Raw genomic sequence first — 21,045 nt, 5'->3', positions numbered from 1 at the left:
TGGGGGTACAAACACAACAAAACACACTGATGGGGGGGAAATAACCCAAGCCAGGCACCGGGATAGTAAATAATCCCCCGGATGTCGTTAGTTATTTCAAGTTTCTGACACCTAAAGCCGTTAGCATTGGGTTCCAACGGCGAACAATAACTACAAAACTGGAGTTTCCTCGAAGATAAAACAGAAACATCCACACGCAGAGCGGCTTTTATGAACGCCACGTTAAGGGTGATTGGTGAGCGCACTTACTTGGTGCGTTTTGAAGGGCCGGTCCGGGGTAAAGGACGCACTTGTGAGCCGAACGGCCGCAGAAGCAGCGCAGCTTATTAACGGAGATCAGCGAGCTTTTGACGCGACAGACCGGCCCGCAGATCCGACCTGCGGGGTAAATGTGCGGTTTGAAAGCCTTTCCGAGGAAATCGGCTTCGTTTTTCAACCTAATTCGCCCTCGATTGTCCCTCCATTGGACTCCGGAGCAGCGGAGAGTCAGCAGCTTCCCGGATGTAGGAGAGACCTTCAAAGTAAAAGCACAATTGAAGCGGGGTTCACTTTCGACAGTGTGAGAATCATTGACATTTATTTACATATTATGCAAACTTAGTAAACTGTTTGTTAATTTTTTAATTTTAATACATGCAATTATTTTAAACTTAACATTTCCTGAAACATTTTTAAAAAATGTTTTTTTTCCCAAGTATCAAAAATAAAAAATGTTTACTCATAAAAATAAATGTAGAAATATGGATATAGATAGATAGATAGATAGATAGATAGATAGATAGATAGATAGATAGATAGATAGATAGATAGATAGATAGATAGATAGATAGATAGATAGATAGATAGATAGATAGATAGATAGATAGATAGATAGATAGATAGATAGATAGATAGATAGATAGATAGATTTATTTATTTATTGTACCCTTGGATAAATTTGGTTCACAGTGAGTGCCTCCTCATACAATCTAAAACCATACATTCAAACAACACAGGATAAGATAAAGTGACAACAGTGCTTTGGCTAAAAGAACAAAGAACAAGAAGGACGGCCCCAAGATAAGAATCAAGATAAGTTAAAACATCAGTAGAAAAAAACACTAAATATTAAAACCAAGCAAAAGGATAAAAAATGTGCCTTTTCATAAAAACAAGATAAAGGAAACAATACAAAACATAAATACAAAGTTATGTTGCAGTTCCCTCACTTATTAATGGCACTGATGGCTGCTGGTACAAAGCTATTTTTGTAACGTTTAGTTTTACAAGCAGGTACCATGAACCTCCGACCTGATGGAGCAGCTGAAACTCACATTTAAGAGGGTGGGAGTTGTCTTTTAAAATGGAGCCAGCTATCCTCTGTAACTGTTTAGAAAACAGGGTTTCTGGCTGAAGCTGAGACTCTCCAATCAACTTGCTCGACCATTTCACAATTTGGTTTAAACAGTTTTTGTTTTTAAGGGACGCATTTCCAAACCATGAAGCAAGACAGAAAGATAAAACCGATTCTATAAAAGCACGATAAAACAAAATCAGCATGGTCCTGGAAATGCATGGTCCTGGAAATATATATATATATATATATAGAAATATCTCTCTCTGGGTCAGGTGGCTCTTGGTTGAGCTGCTGTGACATCGACGGTAGCATTCCACAGATCCCGATTTTCGGCCATTCTTGTAACTGCCCCTAGGCTCTCTCCCGTCCATTTGGTAAGGTCAACTTCCCAGGTTCTTGCCGGTCTCCCTCTGGGTCTCTTCCCTGCCGTGATGCCCTGCATGATGGTTTTCTCCAGGCTGTCATGTCTGATGGTGTGGCCGAAGTGCTTCATCTTTCTCCTCCTTATCTGCTTCATCAGCATTGGGTTTGTTCTTAGTTGTTCTAGAACCCAGTCGTTGGTCTTGTGCTCCCTCCATGACACACGCAGCAGGCATCGGTATGTGCACATTTCAAAGGCTTCGATTTTCTGTGTTGCTTTCTTTGAGAAAGACCAAGATTCACTGCCATAAGTGGCAACTGCGAAAGCTGTGGCCCTGACTATGCGCAGTTTTAGGCTTTTGCTGAATTCTTGGCTCTTCCATATTGGTGTAAGCTTCTCCACTGTGCTCCGGGCCATGCACAGTCTTCTACTGATTTCTGCCATGCAGTTAGCTTCCGTTGTGATGGTGGATCCTAAATAGACGAAGCTCTTCACCTCTTCCAGTTCTTCTCCATTGAGCGTGAAATTGCTGAAATCTGTCCGGTTCTTGTCCAGCACCATGACCTTGGTCTTATTCGTGTTCAGGAGTAGCCCTTTTTCTTCGCTCAGATGTTGCACGTGGGTCAGTAGTTCCATGAGGTCTTTTTTGCTTTCGCATAGCAGTGTTGTGTCGTCTGCGTATCTCAGGTTGTTAATCAGTCTTCCTCCAATCTTTATTCCGGTGCTTGTGTTTTCCGTGGCTTCCCTCATGATGTTTTCCGAATAGATGTTAAATAGAGCTGGTGATACAATACAGCCTTGTCTCACTCCTCTCTCAATCGAGAACCACTCTGATGTTCCGCTGTTGGTCTTGACTGCGGCCTCCTGGTTGGAGTATAGGTTTTCCAGGAGTTTGATCGTGTGTACTGGAAAGCCCATTTTGTACATATCTTGCCAGAGTAGTTGGTGACTGACGCAGTCAAATGCTTTTGCATAGTCAATGAAACACATGTATAGGGGGATGTTGTATTCCTTGCATTTCTCCATGATGATCCGGATGTTGATTACTTGTTCTCTTGTACCCTTTCCTTTCACGAAGCCTGATTGTTCTTCAGAGATTTCATATGCATACTTGAGTTGTATTCGTGCAATGATGATTTTCAGGAGTATTTTGCTGGCATGCACAATAAGGTTGATTGTTCGGTAATTAGCACATTCCTTCACATTCCCTTTCTTGAAGATAGGCATGAATATTCCTCTGCACCAATCTTTGGGCCATTCTTTTGTCCTCCATATCTTCACACTTATCTTCCATAATAATGTGACGCCTTCTTCTCCTGACACTTTCCATAACTCGGCTGGTGTTTCATCTGTCCCTGGTGCTTTGTTGTTGGGCATTGCCTTCAGAGCTGACTGTACCTCTTCTCTTGTTGGTTCTGGCTCTTCCTCATGTTCATTGGGGTTTTCCCATTGGTGTTGTTGTGGTTCATGGTAGAGTTGGTTACAATACTCTGCCCATCTCTTCATGATGGCGTCTGATTCGGTCAAAGTGTTCCCGTCTTTGTCGTTGATAACTTCTGTTTGCGGTGTCCATTTACCAGTGATTTCTTTTATTACTTTGCTTACTTCCTTGGGGTTATCTTTGCGCTGCTCTAGATGTTGACATTTCCCTTCGAGGTATTCTCTCTTGTCTGCGTTTGCTCCTTTCCTGAACTCTTTGTTGAGCCTGGCCCATTCCTGCATGTCTCCTCTGCTCTTCGCTTCGCGTCTTCCCTCTGCTATGTCCATGGTTTTGTTTTTCAGCCATGGTTTCTACAAAATCTTCCTCTTGGGGATGTGCTTCTTTGCTGTGTCTGACATGATGGTTGTTGTCTTTGACCAGAGCTCTTCTGGTGTGCATTCCTCCTCCGCATATAGTAGCAGTGGGGTGAATCTGTTCTTGATCTCAACCGTGAAGGCCTCTGGGATGTTCTGAACGTCATATCTTGTTGCCTTCACCCTTTTGCTCATGCTTTTCAGTTTGATCTTTGCTTTTACTAGCAGCAATTGATGGTCGCTGCCACAGTCCGCGTCTGGCCTAGTTTTAACATTTAAGAGGGATGATCTCCATCGTCGTTTTATCATGATATAATCAATTTGGTTTCTTGTCCTTTTGTCTGGGCTCCTCCATGTATACAGTCTTCGTGGGTGGTGTGGGAACATTGTGTTGCCGATGGTGAGGTCATTGCTGATGCAGAACTCTACCAGTTTCTCTCCTCGTTGATTCTGTTCTCCCAGCCCATGGGTGCCTATGTGTGGACCTTTCTGTTCTGTCTTTCCCACTTTCGCGTTCCAGTCTCCCATCAGAATAAGTAGATCTCTTGGGGGTGTTTTGTCCAGCACCTCCTGTACTGTGTTGTAGAAAGCTTCCAGGTCCTCGTCTGATGCGTCCGATGTTGGTGCGTAGACATGAAAGATGGTAAGGTTGATCGGCTGTGCTTTCAGCCGGATGGTGATGACTCTGGGGCTGATGGGGTTGTAGCCTATGATGGATTTGGCTGTTTCTTTGTTCACAATGAATCCTACTCCTCTCCTTCTGGGCCCACTTTCTTTTCCTGCATATAGCATGGTGTATCCTTCTTCCAAGGTGAATCTCCCCTGTCCTAGCATCCAGTGCTCTGCTATTCCCATGATCTTGATGCTCAACCTGGTCATTTCTTTGGTGATGACTTTAAGTTTCGCATCATTTGCTCCTCTGATGTTCCATGTCGCAAATGATGCACTTGTTCGAAGGTGGATTCCATTCCTTTCGACTCTGTGACCATCAGGTGTTGCACTTCCTAAGGTAGGGTTTGGTGCAGCACCTTCATCTTCAGCAGCTGTATTCAGATTGGGTCCGGCCTCTCCCCCAGTAACTTGAGATGTACCCAGAAACCTGCGGGGCGCACTTCTGTCCATCATATCTTGATCTGTGATGTGCTCTGTCATATGTGCTCTTGACCAGGTAATGTGGTGGGTGGTCAGGTCCTTCCACGCCGCAGTGACCTCTAACTGGTCTGGTTGCTGCTTGCCGTTGACCATGTGAGTTGGTTCTTCCGCCAACCAGCTTGGAAACCTCACCGTTGGTCCATAAGGATTCTTCCGCTGAGGGTCTCCTTCCGACATTCCTGCTGCCGATGTCTTCACCTTAACTCCGTTGGCCTACCGTTTTCAGGGTTCCTGTGAGACCTTCTTGGCAACCGTGGCGGCTCGGGGGTTCGAGACCCCCACCATACATCACTCTCACAGGCAGTCCCCTACTTGGCGTTTCCCAGGGTGCACCGACGTGGAGGCGGAGTAGGACTTTACACCCCATAGAAATATACAGTACAGTAATCCCTCGTTTTTTGCTTTGGTTACGTCAGTGGTTCCCAACCTTTTTTCCTTGGAGCCCCCCCTTCTTGTGTCTAAGACCAGCCGGGCCCCCCGACCCGTATGTACTAGCACCAAAAGATTAAAGTGATTCGTTACAAATCTTTAATCTCAAGGTTCTGTTTTGGCTCCTGTCCTATTTACAGTTTTTATTAATGACATCGGAAGGAATCTGAACAGTGCAAAAATCCATCTTTACGCAGATGACACAGTTATTCATTCAATTGTCCCCTCTCTTTCCCAAGTCATCAATGATCTCCAGTCTGCTTTTGAACAGCTCCAGACATCACTGATTGAACTAAAGTTGGTCCTCAACGCCAAAAAGACCAAATTTATGACTTTCACCAGAACCCGTTCAACCAACATCATCCATCCTGGAATACAAACTACAGGAGGAGAAACTATTGAAAGAGTACCATCATATAAATACCTGGGTATCTGGTTGGATGACAAACTGTCATTTTCAGAACATGTGTCTCATCTGCTAAAGAAACTGAGGGCTTTGCTGGGGTTTTATTATAGAAACAAAACCTGTTTTAACATTGTTGCCAAGAAAAAACTGGTACAGGCAACTTTTTTAAGCACTCTGGACTACGGGGACATTATTTATATGCATGCTGCCTCCTCAAAACTTCATTGCCTTGATACAGTATCTCACAGTGCTTTACGTTTTATTACTAACTCAGCGTTTAGGACACATTACTGTGTTCTCTATTCTCTGGTTTCCTGGCCCTCACTGACCCTGAGGAGACAACACCATTGGATTATTTTTATTTACAAAGCCATTCTGAATAAACTCCCCACATATCTGTCCAACTTGTTGTCTCCAGCTCATAGTGTGTACAGCTCCCGCTCTTCCACACGGAAGCTGTATAAAATCCCTAGGATTAATACAGAACTTGGCAAAGCAGCCTTCTCCTACGCTGCTCCCTGGTCCTGGAACCACATTCAGAACTCTCTTCAACTTTCTGGACTCATCTCCTTGGGTGAATTCAAGGTTCTTCTTAAACAGAAACTAACAGAAATGTGCACCTGCTATTTTTAATGTAAAGTATTGTAATGTTGTTTGCACCGTTTGTTTTTGTTGTTGTTGTTAAATTGATTTTATTGTTGTTGCACCAGTTAAGCCTCTTGGCCAGGTCTCCCTCGCAAAAGAGATTCAGTCTCAAGGGATTTTCCTGGTAAAATAAAGGTTAATAAAAAAAATAAAATAAGGTGTGTTATTATGATTTTTTTTATTTATTTAACATGCGCAAATATAATTTTTACAACTGCATATCCTCAAAGCAGACAAAGTTTCGCGCCCCCCCCAGAGATCTCTGGCGCCCCCCCAGGGGGGGCCCGGACCCCAGGTTGGGAGACACTGGGTTACGTGATAGTTGAAATCCGTGAAGTGGTAACCCTTTTTTTTTTTTTACAATCATTATACCATATATATATATATATTTTTTTTTTTTAATAAATTAATTTTTTTATTATCTCCTAAATTTCCCTTTTTAATAATATAATAATTTTTAAAAAGCATTATTGTGCCTCTCCAAACTGAATTCTTACTAGTCTCGCGACAACTGCTCCTTGTTGTAGCCTGGGTGGCAGTTCACGCAAGGTTATTTTATTTTATTTATTTTATTTAACCTTTATTTAACCAGGTAAGTTAGTTGAGAACAGTTTCTCATTTACAATAAATTGTAAATTAAATGATAATTAAATAAAATAATAAAAATAATAAAATAATAATTAAATGAAATTGTTAGTGGCAACAACGGGAACATACTCGGAACAACAAATCAGAGATGGATGGAAAGAAGAAGACGAGAAAGAAGGCCTTTCTGCTAAAAAAGCAAAGACTTTGTGTAAATATCTATAAAAATGGGAAACCGAATTTACTTTCATAAAGAGTAAGTGGATGGGGGAAGTTACGAGTCCTGAAACATGTGTAACAGCGATATTAAAGTCTCTCACAGCACCAGACATGCATCTGTCATCAGTCATGAAGAACAGAGAGCCACATGAGTGAAAATTACAAATAAAAAGAAAATGTAAATGTTTCACTTGAAGACAATCAATGTGTATATAAAATATTTTAAAATAAATAAATGTGCTTTAATTCCCTTTTGTGATTACATTTAGGCTCTATTATAGGAATAAACATACATTTTGGAAGTACACAACATCTCAGGCCCCGTTTACACGGGGCAAAAACGGAGGCGTTTTCATGCGTTTTGGCCGTTCGTTTACACGTAAACGGAGGTCAAAGCCCCCAAAAACGATCATTTCTGAAAACTCCGGCCAAAGTGGAGATTTTCAAAAACTCCGTCTTCACGTTTGCGTCTAAACAGACAAAACGGAGGAAAACGGAGATTTACGTCACATTATGCGACAGAAACGTCACCAGCAGCGTCATGAGTGCGACCTGTGTTTACAATTTGTTTGGCCACCGTCAATATTTTATTTTATTTTACCTGTTTTAAATTCTCTCAGACTCTCGTTCCGTCTTGGAAGTAAAGCCTGAATTATGGTCCCGCGTTAAATCGACGCAGAGCCTACGGCGTAGGGTACGCAGCGATGCGCCGTAGGCTACGCCGTCGATTTTACACGGAACCATAAATCTGCCTTTATTCACCCGCCCGAGACTCGCCTTTTATTCGCCCCACCAACCGCCCGTGCGCTCTTAAAAGAAACTCCTAAAAGAACTCCTAGACAAGGCGGCAGGAAGAAAATAGAAGCAGGTCTAACGTCCGACCAAAGTGGGGAAAAAAACGAACAAAATAACGGCGTGTGGTGACGCAATCAAACAGCGACCAGCTGGAGTGAGCGGCGTGTTCGTGGTGTTAAATGCAGCAAACATGTCAGATCATTACTGGGATGTGGGGAAAAGCAGAGGACACGAGAAATGATCAAATAGGTAGCCCTAATAAGATTAAGATAAGATGATAAGATGATAATTCTTATTATATCTTATTATTTTATCAGAACCTTCCAGCTCTTTGGCGATCTCCCTCCAGCAGTTGCCACTTTATTGAGGTTCTTGTATTGAAATGACTGTTTCCTACAGCACTTTCAACTTTTTTTTCAACTTTCAACCGGCTTTCAAAGCGAGCGACAGGAAGAAAAGAAAATAGAAGCAGGGCGTGCAACAAAAGTCCAGCTCAAAACGGCGCAGCGTCGCTCGCAACCAGTGTAGACAGTGCAAATAAAAAATAAAGCTCGCTCGCTCGCATGCAGTGTGGACATGGTGTAACGCGGAACCAAAAATCAGCCTTAAAAAGTTACACGTGTCATTTGTTGATGTTTTTTCCAGGATTCTGGTTGGCTGGCATGACGTTACCAGCGTTTTCATGCGAGTCCGTGTAAACGAGGATATTTTTGAAAACGGAGAGGGAAAAATATCCGTTTTTGTAAATACCCGGCTACGTGTAAACGTGGCCTCAGTGTCAACAAAGGTAGAACTAGCAGATTCTGAGCTCATAATTGTAGATTGTAAGTGGTTGACAGGTAGATATTTTAGTTTCTTGTAAGTCTGTCGTAACCTCGGTTGGGCTGGTGGAACAGCAGGTGGAGGAAAATGTCCCTTATTTAAATCAAAAACCTGACAGGTATGTATTATACAAGTGTATTATATTTTGCTAAATAAACTGGAACTCTCTTTATGTAACACTTCTACCTTTTCGTTACGTCTCATTTATCTTGTCTTTATGGATGCTGCGTTCAAGTACTCCCATTACAGTAGAATCGACAAACGACAGTTTAACATCTTTTAGAGCCAGTAAACGATGGACATGTACTTTCACGTTCATCAGCTGCATGAAGTGGTAGGATTTTTCTTTGTTTTTCCTTCTGCCTTTATTTTTTGGAAATCCTGGCATTATAAAATGTCCTGATTGGATTTAACCACTTCTTTTCATCAGGAACTGCAGGTATAGGTCCGCATGTTCATGAAAAAACAAAAGATGCTTTTGTGAGAACCCCAAACACATGCTGGTCCCTGGTCTTGTTTATGGACCATGAAGGTCTCTGTGTCCTTAGAAAATACCAGAATATTATTCCTGAATGTGTCTTTATATTTCTTTTGCACGTTTACAAGTTACCCCAACCTATTTGAGTCTTTTCTAGTGTTTTCACAAATACAGTAATCCCATTAGTGTGGAGTGCTGGAGATCATTGCCAAATCCCACCCAAGAGTACCGGACATCTCCAACAACGTTCAACTAATGTGCTGAATATTAAAGGATATTTAACAACTAGTCCTATTAAGAAGTCTTACCTCATCAAAACATTCAAACTTTTAAGTGCCATGAGTCTTGAGGTCACTTCAGATCTTCCTCTCGTAGTTAGAAATCTTTTTTTTATTATTATTAATAAAATTATGTAATTTACTGAAATAAAAATGAAAACATTCTGATAATTTCCACCAGATCAGATTACTGTATTCAGAAATCATGTGTTCACCCTGATTTCCGATCACATGACTGGATCTGGACGTCGCTAATGTTGAGGGTCTACTCTTTTTAAGGCACATTCATAAATATTTAGATACTTTTTTTCCCCCAACTACATTAATTTCCCTGTATACTGTAATTGTGTGTTTTTTTTTTTTATTTTTATTTTTTAATAAAAAAAAAAGAAATAACTTTTTAATGTGAAGCCACCCTTGCGTCTTATTCACATGTTGGATCATGATAACACCTTATTCCACAGGTTATTTCCTCATCAGGTCCATGTGAAGATGTGTTATACCTGTAATAAGTAATATCTTAGAATATTCAGCAGTATGTATGAGACAGAAAGCTTACCAACGTGAAACTTCAAATCCCAGTCAATGATCTCGGTCTCTTCAGAGAGTCGTTGCGGAGGGTTATTGTCCTGTAGCCCGGCTCCACAACCTGGTAGGACTCAAACTTAAAGGGGAACTATTATGGCATCTAATGGCCCTTTTGCACTAGTACTTACTGAGCCCGACTCGGCTCGTCACGCCTCTACCCGCCTCTACCCGTTTTGTCCCCGTTTGTTTTTCCACAGCCAGGGGAGAAGTGGGCAGGTTGGGGTGAAGCTGCTGTGACGTACTCGATTGCGCAACCGCTTTGTTCATGTCGGCGCTGATCAGAAATCAGCTGGAGCCGCGAGCAGCTGAGAGTAAAACAGCCCGTCTACATCCCTTTTTTAATTCTCTCGTCAGCCACCAGGTTTATGAACATCTGTACCTCAGAGTTGGATCACCAAACAAACGTTTTGCGCTTTATAATAAAATCGGCGCGAGTCACTCTCACGCTGACGGCCGCTTCCTGATTCAAACGTCTGACGGCCCCGCCCCCCGACCAATCAGTGGCACGGAGGGTGGTGACGTCAGAAATAGTCCTGGCTCAGCCCGGTTAGAACCTCGCCAGAATGGTTACAGAAAAAGTATCTGTTCTACCCGCCTCGGCCCGTAGTGCAAAAGCGCAAGACGGGGCCGTGGCGAGTAGAACCGAGCTGAGGTGGGACTAGTGCAAAAGGGCCATAATACCTATTTTAAACAGGCCTTGAATGTCTTAAAAACAAGCTTTTGATTGTTTTTGGTAAATAAATTGGAAATTCAGCCTCTGAGCCATGACTTTATCATCCCATTCTCTAACCTCATTATCCATGCGGGATTCTGAGTGGGCGGGGCTATGATAATGAGGGTCTGTGCTGATTGGCTGCCTGAATGACGCGATACACCGCTACGAAAAAATGGCGGAAGCTCCGGCCGGCGGAGTTAGTTGTGGGCGTGGTTTCACACATCGGAGGCCAACATATGCAAATTGCATTTTGGTTACGTAACAACGGGAGCAGAATCTGAACGGTTCGTAGAAGCCATATCACACTGGATGGCTCATCCAGGCGACTGTACAGACACTGCAGAATTTGGTTGCTTTCCTCCTTCTCTGAGTTGGCAGGCTGAGGGAAGACCACTTTATATATGTTAAAGCAACAAAAAAACATGTTTTTCATAGGTCCCCTTTAAGAATTGTGTTTCCATACAAAAATATCAGTTATAATTACATTCAAAGGCATATTTTAACAGTTTCTGGAGGTATTGCTTTCGCGGTCTCCTGTCTCTGTCAATGGCAAGAAAAAGAAAAACAACCACAGTTACATCGGACTCCCATCTCAATCGTTGCTTTTAGGAATTGCGTATCACTTAACGGCACCATGTGACACATCAGAGTTCAAGTTCAAGTTAACTTTATTAATACCCGTAGGTAGATTTGTTTTGCAGTAGAAGGCATCTCACATACAATCATTACCGTCAATAATTTGACACAGGACAAAAACAGTGAAAACAAAAGAGACAACTGAAGCAGCAACGATGGTGAACATGAAGGCAGGAGACACTAAAGGGCCTTTTATTTCCATCATCCAGAACAGAAGCGTAAACGGGTGCACGTCATCCTGGTGCTTACGAATACGAACCAATCAGAGCAATACCACTAGAAGCCATAGGGGCAGTGTTGACCACATCATTGACCAAACACGAGAAAACAACAAAAACAAATGACTAAAATTCACATTCATTGTCAAGTTCAAGCTTGAGCAAACTGAAAACTCTGTTTATATATCCACTTTGGTTTGGTGGTTTGTTTGCGCCGCTGTTTTTGTTTCCTCCAACTCTGATTTACTGTAAAATTAGATTAGATTGGATTAGATTGTCCTTTATTCATCCCTCAGTGGGGAAATTGGTTTTGTGCAGCAGCAGTACACACAACACACACATGCAGCGAAAGGAAAAAAAAGTAAAAAATATATAATTACAAAATATAAACAGTATATACAGTGGAATGAAAATAAAAGTAGTGAAGTGCAAAAAAAAAAGCAGGTAGGATGTGTATTAGGTAGAAAGATATTGCACATGTTGTTGTTATTGTCTGTTGCTACTGTGAGTATTTGAGTAAGTATTTGCCCTGTCACTGCCCCGTGGTGGATGGGTTGCTTAGCAACTGCATGAATGCAAAAGACCCACGGTGGTATGTAGGGTAGTGACGGAAACAGCATTTTGCACGGACAAATGTGTGGAAATCAACCTGAAACTAGGCTTTAGAAAGTCGAGAGAGGAATGATAGAAGAGAAAAGGAGAGGGCCGAGCAAAAAATGAAATAAAGGACAGTACTGTAAGAATTTTTTTAGATTCACGCCTAGGGGGGGGGGGGGGGATTCCTGAGCCAGTTCCTTTGTATTACTTTAGTGGATTATTAGGGTGCTTTCACACCTGTGGCCCGTTTGTTTTGTTCCGATTCAGGGGCTGAATCGATACAGTTGTTCCGTTTCTCGTTCGTGGGGTTTGTGTTCACAAGGCAAACGTCTGTACCGTTTCAAAGCTGTTAACAAATTCCATGCGCGAACCAGCTGCTCTCTGATTGGTCAAATGAACGCGGAAGGAGTTTCCTCTTCCGCACCCCGGGATAAACGACACGCCCCTTTCAGCGCAGCGCAGACAGCAGCCGTTGGCTTTGGCTGATTTATGGTTCCGCGTTACACCAACGCAGAGCCTACGGTATAGAGTACGGCGTAGGCTCTGCATCGATTTAACGCGGAACCATAAATCAGGCTTTACCCATTCATTTATGTGCTACCGGCGCAGAGCGGAGCCCGGCAGCGGACGAGAGGCCGCCTGCTGCAGCCGGGTTTGGGCTGCGCAAACCCTGCCCGAATTGAACATTGTTTAATTTCAAACAAAGTTTAATTTGTGCCGTGCTGGGAAGACATCTCGCACGTCCAATAGGAAAGGAGTTGGTGGAGGCTGGACCGACTCCTCTCCTTGCGCTGCGGCAGCACACACACAATGAATGAATGGAGTTGTATCGGTTGCTGTGTGGATCATGTTCTCACTCCAAATAAAAAAAATGAACCGTTTCAGGTCTCGATTGGAATCGGGCCGAGACCACCTCTCCTAGGCGATCTCGGAACGCTTGTTTTGTACCGTTTCAGAGCGCGATTGCTGTGTTCACATATACCAAAACGTTCCGATCTTGAGGGGGAAACGTTCCCTGTTCCGGAACAACTGCTTGAAACGGTACAGGTGTGAAAGCACCCTTATTTTCATTTCATTTCATTTCATTTCAATTCATTTTTATTTATTCCGATCATGGAAATATGCAAACAAAAGAAACAAACAAGTAAAATGACAACACAATCAAAAGTATATTCCATAACCAGAAAGGAGCAGGAAGAATAAAATCGTATTATACCTGCCCCTCCCTCAAAACAAAATTGAACAATAATAACAGATGGTCTGCACAATTACTTAGTTAATATCACAAGGAAAGAAAAACAAAAAAATCAAAGATAGATTGTCTGTCTCCATACGCATATTTTATAAATTTTGACTATTTCATCCATACATTGCTATTTTTTTCTCTTTAAATTTCTTTTTAAACTGAAATATGTTTATACAGCCCTTTAAATCATAATGTAATGAATTCCATAACTTAATTCCAACAATTGAAACACTCATCTGCTTTAAAGTTGTTCGGGCAAATAAATGTTTAAAATTAAATTTTCTATGACTATCTTCATTATTTGAACTGAAAGTAAACATGTATTGTAAGTTTTCTGGTAATGCTTTACATTTAGCTGTGTACATGATTGTGAGTGTCTGTAACTTAACCAAATCATCAAGTTTCAGTAATCTTGATTAAAAAAATAATCTGTCGGTGTGTTCTCTGTAATGCGTATTGTAAATAACTCAAAGTGCTCTTTTCAGTAATAAAAATAAAGGATTCATATTAGTTGGGTATGTGTTGCCCCAGATTGCATTTTTGTTATATCTTATACGATTTTTGGGTTCTAATACTGTTTCCTCACAAAACACGTTATATATCAAAGTGGCCTTTTCTGACTCTGACGGCTTGCCATAGAGCAACATGTTGCCACGGCTGTGTGATTCTTCAGGGCAGTCAGGTCATCCTGGCAGCAAGCCCCACCTATTCAAACCTCAGACGTCCATCCCCGAGGGCCTGCGGAGCGCTAAGCCTGGCTCAGGTCCCCGGTGGCAGCATCGGCCTTCCTGCCAGCCGTCACACCAGCACTGCCGTACCATGGGGGGGGTCCACTCCCTCACAATGAGGACCAGATCTGAGCTCCTCGCGAGGGTGCCAAGAGCTCAGCGAGGAGAAGCTGGTTGTTGAGAACCTGGCAGAGCTTTGTGGAGGCACCTCCAGTGTTCGGGCCCCACGCAGCTCTGAAGAAAGAGCTGGCCCAGTGGCTGCCGTCAGCGCTGGCAGAGACCGCTGTAAAAACAATTAGGCCTTTGACATTCAGCAGATAGCAGGAGCGACCCTGCCAAAGACAAAGTGGAGTGAAGCCGCAGGACTTTTCTCAACAATCAGCTTTTTGGAGACGAGGTTCAGAGAGGACAGGGGCCTCGGCTTGTTTGTACTTCCAACTGGAAACCTCCAAAAACTGCCCGATGTGAAGGAGGAGCCCCATCTGCTTGTCAGTTTATCTCTCGCTGTTTTCACTTCTCCGTGCTCCAACTCTGTCGGGGTGTTCAGAGCTCACATTTGGAGCAAGCGCAAGAAAATGGAGAAGTTGCAAGAGTTGCAAATTCAACAAACCAAAATGGAAAACAAATGAAGAGAAGCAGGTGTGAGTGTTTGTGACCGAACCGTTGGAGCCAGAAAACATCGTTCTGGGGCCCCGTGTAAGATGCTGTGTGGTGACATTCGTGAAATGACGGCGTGATTTATTAGATAAATTCTGTAAGATGATCTATCGCACTTCACAAATTCAGACTTCAAAATTAACCTAGCTGTGTGACATTTTGGAAAGCAAAACTCAGAAAATTTACCTTTAAAACTCCCAAACTGGGGTGAGAGAGTTCAGGTATTGTGGCTTCATTAACTGTTGGATTTGTGATTTAAAAAAAAGACAAAACCTTTTCAGATGACACCACAGATACTGCATACTGTATCTGAAACGTAATTTCTCATTAAAGTACCAAAAGTTTCTTAATGAAGTGTAGCCACTTCACTTTATTCCGCCCCAGATGCTGCACCTTGGGGTCCCTCTGGTGGCCGCAGCGGGTTACTGCACCTCTACATGCCCGGATCATTTAGTGGATCATTTAGCTGTCATCATCTTTGGAAGTTAGCACTTGGTAGCCTACTTTATTAACTTCTGAGTTGTGAAAAAATAGTAATCACAGTAAAACCTTTCATGTTTCAAAGAGAATATGTTTTGTTGAGTTAATTGTCCCGACAGGCGTGAGCGGCTGTGGGTCGGTGAGGGTGAAGCTTGTGACAATCACACATCAGCTGAACACAGAGGTCATTTAAGATTCTGACAAAACGTACAATTATGTACTTAAAGTCTCAAACGTCCAGAGGCATGAAGTCGATTTTTTTTTTTGTACTTAATTCACATTTGTCCCACTCCTGCGTCCCCAAATGAACCTTAATGCCCCAAGGTCAAGTGCAAACCACAAACATTCTGTGGTGATGCATTTGGCCTCATATTGGTTGCTATTTGTTCCGCCTGTCTTGCTCCTAAGTTTGGGACAAGCAGAAGTGTCAAAAGTATTCACATTCATTACTCAGGTAGAAGTATAGATACTAGAGAATTAAAAATACTCCTGTAGAAGTTGAAGCATCAACTCAAGTTTTTTACTCAAGTAAAAGTATAAAAGTACTGGTTTCAAAACTACTTAAAGTATAAAAGTAAAAGTAATGTAAGGGGGAAAAAGCCATTAAGGACAAAAGCCATTGAAAGTGAATGCATCTTAGTATAATGCAAATATATTAAAGAACCATATATGTGTACTATTGAGCATTAACATGTGTTTCAGAGAGCAGGAGATATGATGACTAGTTGCCTATAAGTATTGTAATGGTGCAAAAAGTCAAACTTCAGAGGCATGTTATCATTTATCCTAACCTTTATTGGAATGTACATCCAAGTTTAGTTGCAGGAATCTGAGGGAACGGATGTAAGAACAAAACTGGACAAGAACATCTGAAACAACCACAACCAAATTCACTCTATCCGGATGGAGCAATTTAACTGGATAGTTTTTTTTTAAACGCTGAAATGAAATAGAGTAAAAAAGGCTGTTTTTAAAATGGAGTAAAAAGTAGAGATAATTGCGTGAAAATGTAAGGAGTAAAAGTAAAAAGTCATCTGAAAAATAATTACTCCAGTGAAGTATAGATAACCAAAATTTCTGTAAGGTAACAAAGTATTTGTACTTCGTTACTTGACACCTCTGGGGACAAGGGACAGGAATAGTTAAAATGTGTGGCAAATGACAATCAGGACATTTGGTGGGACAAAGGGAGACTTTTAGGAATCTATTAAAACTTTAAAAACAATGCAGTTGGATATTCCAGAGTTACAATCATTGTGTTTATTTTAATTTATTACCCTGTTATGCTCATTTCTTATGTTCCACTGTATTTACTTTTCCTGTATTTTCATTTTTGATTTACATGTGTGCATTTATTTTAGGGTGTTACCCTAAAATACCCTTACCAGATTTTCCATCTGGGATTAATACAGTTTAGTTTGATCTTCTTCAGCAGGACAATGGAGTAGTTTGGAGGGATTTTTAGGGGTCCCAGTGTGGTCGTGGCGGGGGCTCAGAGGTTAACCACCAGCGGGGTCTCATGCCTGATGCCCCGTGGGGGTCTAAGGGGCGCTAGTGGTAGACCGACCGGCCGCAGGACCCAGCAGAGCCCCGCTAGTCCTGGTTTCTGATCTAGAAGAGGTTGTTTCAGATGTTGTTTCAGTTGCAGTTCTTAAAATGAGATTGTTTGGACAAATTTGGTCAGAACTCCTTTAAAAGGAGACTGAAGCAGGCTGTGGTTCAGAAGGAAGTCTTGATCGGTCCTAGGTTTATATTGTGATTATTGTGCAAATTGTATGTATATTATATATATTATAAATTTAATAGTAAATATATTCAAAATCACTGTAGGCTATGAGTGTATATATAGTTTAGAAGTATGAGTATATTATAATGCATGAGTATATTATGATATGTAATATATATTTATACTTCTATAAATAGAGGGATGGGTATATTATAAAGTCGTTGCAAACTATCTTGTTCATAAGTGGAACAGATCTGGTGATAGTAGCAAATATTGCTACTTAAGATGTGGATGGTGGGTTACTTAATCTTTTACTTTGGTTCTTTGGTTCAATTTATTATTTCAGGAATTGTAGTGAAGGTTTTTCACCCTTTATTATTATTATTGTTGTGTTGTTATTATTATTATTATTATTATTATTATTATTATTATTATTATTATTATTATTATTATTATTATTATTATTATTATTATTATTATTATTATTATTATTATCTTTTGTATGTCTATGTGTGGACCCCAGGAAGAATAGTCTTCCCATGGTGAAGACTAATGGGGATCCTTTTAAACAAAAAAATAAACAAAACAAATGTAAAGTAACATAAACATAAACTAAGCCACCCACGTTAAAATAACAAAATGGGACTAAAATAAGGTGGATGGGTTCCAGCTGGTTTCATCTGACCCATCTATAACATGGCGCAGAGCAGTAAAAGGAAAAACCGGTACCCTTCAGAAACCCACGGAAGATTTTCACATTTTATCACGCCACTGTCCCTCACATAAAGCTCCCTCCCTCAAGTAGAGGAGACCTGAGCTCAGTGCAGGACCTCCTGGGGTTGGTAGAGGGAGCAATGCCCAGGACTGACTTAGGTAGGAGCACTGGGTGATAAAATGGGGAAAAAAAGTGGGATAAAAATATTAAGAAAAAAAAAAGCTCCTTAAAAGGTAAATAGGGAGTAGTGGGTCATTGGTTGGGTCATTGGAAGGATCTCCCGTAGAGGTCTAAAGGATTTCCTGGAGATTTCCTGGAGAGGTCTGAATGGTCTCCTGTAGGAGGAGATCCTGATCTGGTCTGAAGGGTCGACTCAGTCTGTTGTCTCATATCCATCATTGATACACCTCACAGAGTAATCTGAGTATTTATTTTTACTGGTGATGTCACAGAGGACTGGTCCAAATCTTTATATACCTTCTACCAGTCCAAGGAAGGTGAAATGTGTTAAAGAAGATCAAACCTTGTATTGAAACCTCCGGCTGAAGTCCCAGAGCAGTTTGTGAAATACTTGGACCAACAGCCCGTTTGAACATGTAAACATCTTGAAATGTATCGAGCTGTTGTTGCCAATGAGCTTTGAATGTTTTTCTTTTAGATGAGCTGAATAAATCAGAAGAACTGAAAGTGTTTCGGACTGAACTGGCACAACGTTGAGACGTGGTCACATTCAGACACCTGAACACAAAAAGAAACGGTCGTCCTTGAATGCAACACGTCCATTTCTTTTGCTCTGTCTTGGTTTTTACTCTTCATCATCATCAACATAACGAGTTGATGCTGCTACAAGGAAATGTTGCTCCACTGAAATGGCTTCAGGCAATGTAGCGCACGCACGCACGCACGCACGCACGCACGCACGCACGCACGCACGCACGCACACACACACACACACACACCACTCAACTATTCGAACTGAACAGAAAATATAGAGAGAAGGAAATAGCATCTGGTTTAACGTTTCTACACTAAAGGGGACTTCCCACTGACGTTAGGTGTGTGTGTGTGTGTGTGTGTGTGTGTGTGTGTGTGTGTGTGTGTGTGTGTGTGTGTGTGTGTGTGTGTGTGTGCAGATTTACAGGAGCACAATCAAGTGAAACCTTTAAAAGTACCAGACCCATGAAGACTGTGGTGAAAGGTAGAAATCCATGTTTTTAATTCAATCCCTTTATTTTGTCTTGTTTTTTTGTATTTGAACTGTTGAATGAGATATCAACAATCAAAGATCAGCTGATCTGCAATCGGGTCACAACAACAGACAAAGCCGACACCTTAAATCCCACCAAACACATTTGTTTCATCTCCTTTCTTTACTGAATATTCACAGCGCCAGAGGGAGAAGTAAGTGAACCCCCCCAAAGTCACCAGCTAGTTGAAGCTCCTGCTGCAGCTTCCAGATCTTCTAGTGCAGGGGTCGGCAACCCGCAGCTCTAGAGCCGCATGCGGCTCTTTAGCGCCGCCCTAGTGGCTCCTGGAACTTTTCAAAAATGTTTGACCTTTTTTTTTCTCTTTTTCTTCTTTTCTTCTTTTTTCTTTTTTTTTCTTTTTTTTCCTTTTTTTCTCTTTTTTTCTTCTTTTTTTCCTTTTTTTTTCTTCTTTTTTTCTTCCTTTTGCCTCTCCTTTTTAATCTCGACATTTCGACTTTTTTCTCTAAATTTTGACTTTTTTCTCTACATGTCGTCTTGGAGCTTTTCAAAAATGTTTGACCTTTTTTTTCCCTTTTTTTCTTCTTTTCTTCTTTTTTCTTTTTTTCTCTTTTTTTCCTTTTTTTCTCTTTTTTTCTTCTTTTTTTCCTTTTTTTTCTTTTTTTCTTCCTTTTGCCTTTCCTTTTTAATCTCGACATTTCGACTTTTTTCTCTAAATTTTGACTTTTTCCTCAACATTTCGACTTTTTTCTCAAGATTGTACTTCAACATTAATCTCGACATTTCGACTTTTTTCTCAAAGTGCATAATGAAAAAATCTTCCCCCATTTATAGCTAATATAGATACATGCAGCATATGTTGCCTTAATTCTAAGGCTGATACATACAAGACTTTTCATTTTTTGCGGCTCCAGACATATTTGTTTTTTGTGTTTTTGGTTCAATATGGCTCTTTCAACATTTTGGGTTGCCGACCCCTGTTCTAGTGTCTCTGGATCACATCTACAAGATGCTTCTTCTGAACAGCAAACACTGAATATTTTAGGGTCCATTATCAATCAAAGTAGCTCTAAACCACCCGTCCAAACAGATTTCATTACTTGGATTGTGGATCCGTAAGCTACTGACTCTGACCAGCTTCAGCTGAAGTGATGAGTCTCACTTTTTCCTTCTGTGAGACTTCGTTCCCCACTGTTCCTTGCACAGAGTGAGGTGGAGGAGCCATGAGCTGCAGGGCCTGATTGAAAACCTGCAGTGACAAGTTGATGACTGGAAGACTGGGACCCGAATGTACGCGCCTTCACAATAAAATCCCTTCGTCTTTGAACAACTGTCCAGGAGCCGAGGAGACGAGACGATGAAGTTCTGGGAGAGAACGTTGTTTCTTTCTTCTCAGAAATAAGACTGGAGCTGCTTGGTAACTTACTTCAGCAGGAGGAGGCTCAAAGGGAGTAGAATATCCATGTGGGGTGATATAATGGCCTGAACATTTTCTTGAAATACATCAATGTCATAATTGATCTCAGTATTTGTATGCATGTATTTGTATGTATGTCTGTATTCACACGGACATGCGTATACTGTATATCACATACAGGGTTCTATTGCTATCACCTGTACTTATTTAATGGATATCTATGTTTAAGTGTTTCTTAATCAATAATATATCTATTAATGTTTTTCCCTCTTTTGCTCTTTTTTTTAAAAATTATTATTATTCCAACCCATTTTTCTTATTCTTTCTAGGGGACAAGGGGATGGGAGGGAGAACGGGGAGAAAAAGTTTGCTTTGTTGCCTGTAACAGTGACTGATGTTTGACTTGTTGGAAACTGCAAACAAAAATCTAATAAATACATAAAAAAAAAATAAAAAAAGACTGGAGCTGCTCAGTAATCTTGGGTTTTCATTGTTGTGGACTGCAGGCGGCTCAACCAGCTCAACGCCCGTTAACTGGGGTTGCCAACGTGGCTACCACCAGACATTCACACAAACGGGCCTCACAGCCAACCTGAAGAAAATCCATCAGTCGTACACAGCTCTTTATAGTGCAACCTGGGATACATTTACAGCTTTTCTCGCTACATATCGTGACACTACAAAACGGTGGCCGAGTTATACGTGGAGGTCAATGGAGATTAACCCCATTTTGGAGCCAACCCCTTGTGGTCAGTGGGTGAACTGCGTTTATTTTTTCTGGATGTTGATGCTTGGTTTCTCCTCAGTTGTCGATGTT

At 41.4% G+C, this 21,045-nt stretch overlaps 1 protein-coding gene across 1 annotated transcript in view; it reads right to left on the bottom strand.

Annotated features, from left to right (window-relative positions):
• waplb (WAPL cohesin release factor b) overlaps positions 1-495 on the bottom strand; it is a 50,785-nt gene extending 50,290 nt beyond the window's left edge. The window contains exon 1 of the mRNA XM_061707653.1: positions 250-495. The gene's annotated coding sequence lies outside the window, so the exon portion shown is untranslated. The remainder of the gene's footprint in view (positions 1-249) is intronic.
• Between the last annotated feature and the right edge of the window lie 20,550 nt (positions 496-21,045).

The sequence above is a fragment of the Cololabis saira genome, chromosome 19, assembly GCF_033807715.1.
Source record: "Cololabis saira isolate AMF1-May2022 chromosome 19, fColSai1.1, whole genome shotgun sequence".
Classification (NCBI taxonomy): domain Eukaryota; kingdom Metazoa; phylum Chordata; class Actinopteri; order Beloniformes; family Belonidae; genus Cololabis; species Cololabis saira.
The sequence above is the reverse complement of the archived record's forward strand: the minus strand, read 5'-3'. Positions and strand labels throughout refer to the sequence as shown.